The sequence below is a fragment of the Salvelinus fontinalis genome, chromosome 16 (assembly GCF_029448725.1).
Source record: "Salvelinus fontinalis isolate EN_2023a chromosome 16, ASM2944872v1, whole genome shotgun sequence".
Taxonomy (NCBI): Eukaryota; Metazoa; Chordata; class Actinopteri; order Salmoniformes; family Salmonidae; genus Salvelinus; species Salvelinus fontinalis.
This window is the reverse complement of record NC_074680.1, coordinates 31105338-31114405: the sequence shown is the minus strand read 5'-3', so window position 1 is coordinate 31114405 and position 9068 is coordinate 31105338. Positions and strand designations below refer to the sequence as shown.

The following is a 9068-nucleotide window of genomic DNA, read 5'->3' as shown; positions in this document are numbered from 1 at the left end:
ACCTGGTTAAATAAAGGTGAAATAAAAAAAATGTGACAGACGTGACAGAGTCTGGAGACGCCGTGGAGAACGTTCTGCTGCCTGCAACATCATCCAGCATGACCGGTTTGGCGGTGGGTCAGTCATGGTGTGGAGTGGCATTTCTTTGGGGGGCCGCACAGCCCTCCATGTGCTCGCCAGAGGTAGCCTGACTGCCATTAGGTACCGAGATGAGATCCTCAGACCCCTTGTGAGACCATATGCTGGTGCGGTTGGCCCTGGGTTCTTCCTAATGCAAGACAATACTAGACCTCATGTGGCTGGAGTGTGTCAGCAGTTCCTGCAAGAGGAAGGCTTTGATGCTATGGATTGGCCCGCCCGTTCCCCAGACCTGAATCCAAATTGAGCACATCTGGGACATCATGTCTCGCTCCATCCACCAACGCCACGTTGCACCACAGACTGTCCAGGAGTTGGCGGATGCTTTAGTCCAGGTCTGGGAGGAGATCCCTCAGGATACCATCCGCCACCTCATCAGGAGCATGCCCAGGCGTTGTAGGGAGGTCATACAGGCACGTGGAGGCCACACACACTACTGAGCCTCATTTTGACTTGTTTTAAGGACATTACATCAAAGTTGGATCAGCCTGTAGTGTGGTTTTCCACTTTAATTTTGAGTGTGACTCCAAATCCAGACCTCCATGGGTTGATAAATTTGATTTCCATTGATCATTTTTGTGTGATTTTGTTGTCAGCACATTCAACTATGTAAAGAAAAAAGTATTTAATAAGAATATTTCATTCATTCAGATCTAGGATGTGTTATTTTAGTGTTCTCTTTATTTCTTTGAGCAGTGTATATATATATATATACACACATACAGTTGGTATATATATAGACCTGTATAAATGTACATTGTACATATACACAATCCATGTATCAAATCAAATTTTATTTGTCATACACATGGTTAGCAGATGTTAATGCGAGTGCTTCTAGTTCCAACAATGCAGTAATAACCAACAAGTAATCTAACCTAACAATTCCACAACTACTACCTTATACACACAAGTGTAAAGGGATAAAGAATATGTACATAAAGATATATGAATGAGTGATGACGGCATAGGCAAGATGCAGTAGATGGTATAGAGTACAGTATATACATATGAGATGAGTAATGTAGGGTATGTAAACATTATATTAAGTGGCATTGTTTAAAGTGGCTAGTGGTACATTTTTACATAATTTCCATCAATTCCCATTATTAAAGTGGCTGGAGTTGAGTCAGTATGTTGGCAGCGGCCGCTAAATGTTAGTGGTGGCTGTTTAACAGTCTGATGGCCTTGAGATAGAAGCTGTTTTTCAGTCTCTCGGTCCCTGCTTTGATGCACCTGTACTGACCTCGCCTTCTGGATGATAGCGGGGTGAACAGGCAGTGGCTTGGGTGGTTGTTGTCCTTGATGATCTTTATGGCCTTCCTGTGACATCGGGTGGTGTAGGTGTCCTGGAGGGCAGGTAGTTTGCCCCCGGGTGATGCGTTGTGCAGACCTCACTACCCTCTGGAGAGCCTTACGGTTGTGGGCGGAGCAGTTGCCGTACCAGGCGGTGATACAGCCCGACAAGATGCTCTCGATTGTGCATCTGTAGAAGTTTGTGAGTGGTTTTGGTGACAAGCCGAATTTCCTCAGCCTCCTGAGGTTGAAGAGGCGCTGCTGCGCCTTCTTCACAACGCTGTCTGTGTGGGTGGACCAATTCAGTTTGTCCGTGATGTGTACACCGAGGAACTTGAAACGTTCCACCTTCTCCACTACTGTCCCGTCGATGTGGATAGGGGGGTGCTCCCTCTGCTGTTTCCTGAAGTCCACAATCATCTCTTTTGTTTTGTTGACGGAGTGTGAGGTTATTTTCCTGACACCACACTCCGAGGGCCCTCACCTCCTCCCTGTAGGCCGTCTCGTTGTTGTTGGTAATCAAGCCTACCACTGTAGTGTCGTGCGCAAACTTGATGATTGAGTTGGAGGCGTGCATGGCCACGCAGTCATGGGTGAACAGGGAGTACAGGAGAGGGCTCAGAACGCACCCTTGTGGGGCCCCAGTGTTGAGGATCAGCGGGGTGGAGATGTTGTTACCTACCCTCACCACCTGGGGGCGTCAGGAAGTCCAGGGCCCAGTTGCACAGGGCGGGGTCGAGACTCAGGGTCTCGAGCTTGATGACGAGTTTGTTGGGTACTATGGTGTTAAATGCTGAGCTGTAGTCGATGAACAGCATTCTCACATAGGTATTCCTCTTGTCCAGATGGGTTAGGGCAGTGTGGTTGCGATTGCGTCGTCTGTGGACCTATTGGGGCGGTAAGCAAATTGGAGTGGGTCTAGGGTGTCTGGTAGGGTGGAGGTGATATGGTCCTTGACTAGTCTCTCAAAGCACTTCATGATGACAGAAGTGAGTGCTACGGGGCGGTAGTCGTTTAGCTCAGTTACCTTAGCTTTCTTGGGAACAGTAACAATGGTTTCCCTCTTGAAGCATGTGGGAACAGCAGACTGGGATAAGGATTGATTGAATATGTCCGTAAACACACCAGCCAGCTGGTCTGCGCATGCTCTGAGGACGCGGCTGGGAATGCCGTCTGGGCCTGCAGCCTTGCGAGGCCCAGACGGCAATTGGCTCAAGGCTTAAAAATCCTTCTTTAACCTGTCTCCTCCCCTCATCTACACTGATTGAAGTGGATTTACCAAGTGACATCAATAAGCGATCATAGCTTTCACCTGCATTCACCTGGTTAGTCTATCACATGGAAATGTTTTGTATACTCCGTGTATAATGCATGGACAATAAGTTCCAGTCTTCTAAACAGTTAAACGACCTAAGTACTCAGTAATTGGTAAGTAAACATGTGCAGTTATTCTGCACACACATCTGTTTAATCTATTCTACAGTAGGTGAATACAAAATATTATGTCGAGCAATTATTATGTCTAGCCCAATGATGTCTCACTCCAAGTCAGCCAGGCAAATGTGTGTTATCATGCAGAACATGTTATGGGTTGTGCTCACGTCGCTGCGCTAAAATGCATACATGTGAACTCACTCATGTGCAATAATCTCATTATACATGCCACTATTATAGTAGGAAATTAACTAAATGGAACCATTGGGCTTAACTTAACATTAAGAGACAGTACTGTTGTATAAATATTGTGTGCTCTGCAGTACATGGCCACAATAATTGTTTACGGCAAATATATTTTATTTAAAAATATTATAGCTAAAGCCAGGGGTAACCAAATAGGAAAGCTGTTCATAGCTATTGTTGAGACTAGAGCTATATATTGGAGCTCCGTTTTACTGAGTCAAAGATAGACTTAGCGATATGACATCATTCATGGGATCAGTGGCGTAAAGTAATTAAGTAAAAATACTTGAAACTACTAATTAAGTAGTTTTTTGGGGGGTATCTTTACCTAACTATATATATTTTTATTTCACTACATTCCTAAAGAAAATTATGTACTTTTTACTCCATACATTTGCCCTGAAACCCAAAAGTACTCGTTACATTTGGAATGCTTAGCAGGACCGGAAAATGGTCTAATTCACATACTTATCAAGAGAACATCCTGGTCATCCCTACTGGCGGACTCACTAAACACATGCTTTGTTTGAAAATTATGTCTGAGTGTTGGAGCGTGTCCCTGTAAATTAAACAAAAACAAGAAAATGGTGCCGTCTAGTTTGCTTAATATAAGGAATTTGAAATGATTTATACTTTTACTTTAACTTTTTATATGTAAGTATATTTAATGCCAAGTACTTTTAGACTTTTACTCAAGTTGGATTTTACTGGGTGACTTAACCTTTTACTTAGTATTTTACTGGGTGACTTTCACTTTTACTTGAGTCATTTTCTATTAAGGTATCTTTACTTTTACTCAAGTATGACAATTGGGTACTTTTTCCACCACTGAATGGGATGAGCAACAAGAACAAACTTCAAATCTGCCAAGATGGTTGCTATTGGCTTTTCCAGATTTGCACCCTCTCTTGAGGCATGTCCCAAATGGGAAGAGCTAACCGTGTCAGTCTTATCAGATTTAAATTGTGCTATTGTAAGCAGGAAGTCGCCCCACTGTGTATGATGATACCACATTGCTGCATATCTTTGAGGCCAGAACTGTAGCTACATCACGCAAGGCAGAACATGGGTCTAATAAATACCCTCCAGCAAGTCCCAGGCACATCAATAAAATGAATAATAATCTCCAAAATAATTACTTCTAAATCAATAATTAAGCATGGCTGGTGAACATTCATTCTAATGAACTAATTGGGTCTCCCTGTGCTATCATGCATTGTGCACTTGTGTCAGGAAAAAAAACAACACTAATTGGCTGGTCATGTAACTGATCTGGAATTGAGTGAATATGGATTGTTGACTACAGAAAATGGAGATGAAGTTCTGAGAGTATGTCGTATACTGCTTGTATGAACATTGAAACAAATAATAGTGATTATTTGTTATACATACATGATGAATACATGATTCCATATGTGTTATTTATTTCATAGTTTTGATGTCTTCACTATTAGTATACAATGTAGAAAATAGTAAATATAAAAGAAAAAACCTTGAATGACTAGGTGTTCTAAAACTTTTGACCGGTAGTTTAATTTTACATTTTTGATATGTTTATTATCTATTATTTGAAGATAGCCAATTTGCTGCTATAACAGCCACTACTCTTCTGGGAAGGCTTTCAACTAGATGTTGGAACATTGCGGTGGGAACTTGCTTCCATTCAGCCACGAGCATTAATGAGGTCGGACATTGATGTATGGCGATTAGGTCTGGCTCGCAGTCAGCGTTCCAATTCATCCCAAAGGTGTTCAATGGGGTTGAGGTCAGGGATCTGTGCAGGCCATCCAGTAAAAAATCATTCATTAGAGTATCAATAACATTGGTACTCTATCAGAGGAATAAGACATCTTGGTGCACAGAGAGCTGCTGTGTAGCGAAACCCAGGTAAGGGGAGTTGAGTTGACCGGTGTCTGACAGGTGAGTCAGAATGTTTGGGACTTATTATTTGAGGTTTTTGATATGGTGGTTGGTGTTGTTGATCTTGAGGTCCAGCTTGTCCACACCAATCTCGACAAACCATTTCTGCATGGACCTCGCTTTGTGCACTGGGGCATTGTCATACTGAAACAGGAAAAGGCCTTCCCCAAACTGTTAATTCAAAATTGGAAGCACAGAATAGACTAGAATGTCATTGTATGATGTAGCATTAAGATTTCCCTTCACTGGAACTAGGGGGCCTAGCCCGAACCATGAAAAAGCGTGATTCATCACTCTAGGGAAGGTGTTTCCACTGCTACAGAGTCCAATGGTGGCAAGCGTTACACTCCAGCCGATGCTTGGCATTGCGCATGGTAATCTGCTCAGCCATGGAAACCCATTTCATGAATCTCACGATGAACAGTTATTGTGCTGACGTTGCTTTCAGAGTCAGTTTGGAAGTCGTTAGTGAATTTTGCAACCGAGGACAGATGATTTTTACGTACTTCAACACTCGGCGGTGCCGTTCTGTTAGCTTGTGTGGCCTACTACTTCGCGGTTGAGCCGTTGTTTCTCCTAGATGTTTCAACTTCACAATAACAGCACTTACAGTTGACCGGGGCAGCTCTAGCAGGGCAGAAATTTGATGAACTGACTTGTTGGAAAGGTGGCATCCTATGAGTGCCACGTTGAAAGTCACTGAGCTCTTCAGTAAGGCCATTCTACTGCCAATGTTTGTCTATAGAGATTGCATGACTGTGTGCTCGATGTTATACACCTGTCAGCAATGGGTTTGGCTATGATAGCCAAATCCCTCAATTTGAAGGGGTGTCCACATACTTTTGTGTGTGTATATACAGTGGGGCAAAAAAGTATTTAGTCAGCCACCAATTGTGCAAGTTCTCCCACTTAAAAAGATGAGGCCTGTAAATTTCATCATAGGTACACTTCAACTATGACAGCCAAAATGAGGGGGAAAAAAATCACATTGTAGGATTTTTAATGAATTTATTTGCAAATTATGGTGGAAAATAAGTATTTGGTCAATAACAAAAGTTTCTCAATACTTTGTTATATACCCTTTGTTGGCAATGTCAGAGGTCAAACGTTTTCTGTAAGTCTTCACAAAGTTTTCACATACTGTTCCTGGTATTTTGGCCCATTCCTCCATGCAGATCTCCTCTAGAGCAGTGATGTTTTGGGGCTGTTGCTGGGCAACACAGACTTTCAACTCCCTCCAAAGATTTTCTATGGGGTTGAGATCTGGAGACTGGCTAGGCCACTCCAGGACCTTGAAATGCTTCTTACGAAGCCACTCTTTCGTGTTTGGGATCATTGTCATGCTGAAAGACCCAGCCACGTTTCATCTTCAATGACCTTGCTGATGATAGGCTTTGTTACTTTGGTCCCAGCTCTCTGCAGGTCATTCACTAGGTCCCCCTGTGTGGTTCTGGGATTTTTGCTCACCGTTCTTGTGATCATTTTGACCCCATCTGGGGCTCCATCTTGCGTGGAGCCCCAGATAGAGGGAGATTATCAGTGGTCTTGTATGTCTTCCATTTCCTAATAATTGCTCCCACAGTTGATTTATTCAAACCAAGCTGCTTACCTATTGCAGATTCAGTCTTCCCAGCCTGGTGCAGGTCTACAATTTTGTTTCTGGTGTCCTTTGACAGCTCTTTGGTCTTGGCCATAGTGGAGTTTGGAGTGTGACTGTTTGAGGTTGTGGACAGGTGTCTTTTATACTGATAACAAGTTCAAACAGGTGCCATTAATACAGGTAACGAGTGGAGGACAGAGGAGCCTCTTAAATAAGAAGTTACAGGTCTGTGAGAGCCAGAAATCTTGCTTGTTTGTAGGTGACCAAATACTTATTTTCCACCATAATTTGCAAATAAATTCATTAAAAATCCTACAATGTGATTTTCTGGAATTTCTTTTCTCATTTTGTCTGTCATAGTTGAAGTGTACCTATGATGAAAATTACAGGCCTCTCATCTTTTTAAGTGGGAGAATTGGTGGCTGACTAAATACTTTTTTGCCCCACTGTATATATATATAATTCAGAGTCTAGAAGTATCTGCAGGTTCTTATTAAATTCTTTACACTTGTGTTGCTGGAATGAATCACATTATAAAACTCCAATGAACTCAGCAAGCAAATTAAGCTTTCATCCAATCTACCACAGGCTTAGCTCTGCCTCCATTTTTTAAAACATATTTCCTGTTATCTTTGTCTGCATTTCTCTCTCTCTCTCTCTCTCTCTCTCTCTCTCCCACCGTGACTCATGCGTCTCCCCTAGGCTCTCATTTGCCTGTCAGATTTTCTACAGTTTCACTGCGTCTCTAATCCAATTCTCAACATAATCCCAAAAAGCTCTATACTCTGTGGGTCTGCCCTACTGAATGACTCCTTACCCTTCTCTTCTTACCCAGCCTTCTCAGGTATGTTTTCCACTGTCGAACAAGTCTGGTGGTCCAAAGGGCTCTAAAAGTATGGCACAGCTCCAAGGGAGTCAGGATGTGCCAGACCAGACCAAGCACACTGGCATCCTGTTAGAAGACTGACTAATTGACAAGACATTCTGTACAGACCAATAGATACACCAGCAGTGAGACGTATAGACCGGTAACTTGATAGACTGATAGAGACAGGTAGATGGACAGATCCAGAGACAGACTTAGACTCACTGACAGATTGTCGGAAATACTAATTGGCACACAGACACAGTCTGAAGAGAGACAGACAGACAAGTACCCGATAGGTAAAGGCAGACCAATAAGAAGACCCAGACAGATTGAAGGTAGATAGATACCCAGAGACCAGCAGAGGGATAGGCAATCAGACAGCTCGACAAATAGCCAGGCAGGCTGACAGTTGAGAGACTGTAAACTTGATGCTTGCAAGTTAATGAAGCAACTATTTCAAATATATTCAAATCATGTTTTTTCCTTTATTCTTTTTCATTAATTTGATTGGCAGACCACAAAGAGCGGATGGGAGGGAGGGTTTGTGGTTGCTATGGCAATGGCCTGCTCTTTGTTAAAAGGATACATTCCTGGCATCTGATCTGTGTCACGATCGATATAACACAGCCTGCGGGGAATGGAAAATGGAGAGTATGGGGCTTCTCCCAGGCAATGACGACGAGAGAGAGAAAGAGAAAAAAGGAGTGAGGAAGGGGTGTGAAAAATTAGGACCAGAAGATGAGAGAACAGTAGAGAAGCAGCAGCAGATATATAGGGTGGAAAAGGGAGAAGGATGGGAGGGAAGACACCAGAGTGCAGCTGTTCAGAGTCGGGGTGAGTGCTGTGTGTGTTTGTGTGTGTGTGTATGTATTCGGCCCATCTATTTAGTAATTGTTACTCACCTCAGCAGCAGCATATACACATATATCTGTATTTATGCTTACCAACTGCTCACCTCTGCAGTGTTTTGTGCTTGTTTACAATGATTTGACAATGTGTGCTGCTACCAATCCTAAACTGCGTTACAGTGTTTTGCTATATACAGTGAGTGAAAAAAGAATTGAATCCCCTGCAAACCTGGTGGCCAACTACAAGAAACATCTGACCTCTGTGATTGCCAACAAGGGTTTTGCCACCAAGTACTAAGTCATGTTTTGCAGAGGGGTCAAATACTTATTTCCCTCATTAAAATGCAAATCAATTTATAAGATTTTTGACATGTGTTTTTTTAATTCTGTCTCTCACTGTTCAATAAACCTACCATTAAAATTATAGACTGATCATTTCTTTGTCAGTGGTCAAACGTACAAAATCAGCAGGGGATTAAATAGTTTTTTCCCTTACTGTAGCCTATGTTTTATTCTTAAAAAAAATGTGTAACAGGACAGAATAGTCAGAGTATGATCCATAATAGGCAAGGTTAACAGAATACAAAACAGATGCATTCAGGTAAACATCTCAGACCATCTGCTATGCCAACAACCTGTTGTCTATAGGAGGGGTTTTCCCATCCTTCTCCATTTAAAGTGCGGCTCCTGGGGGAACAGAATTGCCCCTGGGTCAACT

General features: G+C 42.6%; 2 protein-coding genes across 4 annotated transcripts in view; both read left to right on the top strand.

Moving 5' to 3' along the window:
* The window catches only part of c9orf72 (C9orf72-SMCR8 complex subunit), a 65974-nt gene that overhangs the window by 24550 nt on the left and 32356 nt on the right, over positions 1 to 9068 (top strand). The window lies entirely within an intron of this gene.
* lingo2b (leucine rich repeat and Ig domain containing 2b) overlaps positions 1 to 9068 on the top strand; it is a 37342-nt gene that overhangs the window by 24483 nt on the left and 3791 nt on the right. The window contains exon 1 of one of the 3 annotated variants that reach the window (XM_055865112.1): positions 7351 to 8336. The exons of the other annotated variants lie outside the window; for them this stretch is intronic. The gene's annotated coding sequence lies outside the window, so the exon portion shown is untranslated. Of the gene's footprint in view, positions 1 to 7350; positions 8337 to 9068 lie in introns of those variants that run through there. 3 annotated transcript variants of the gene reach the window in all.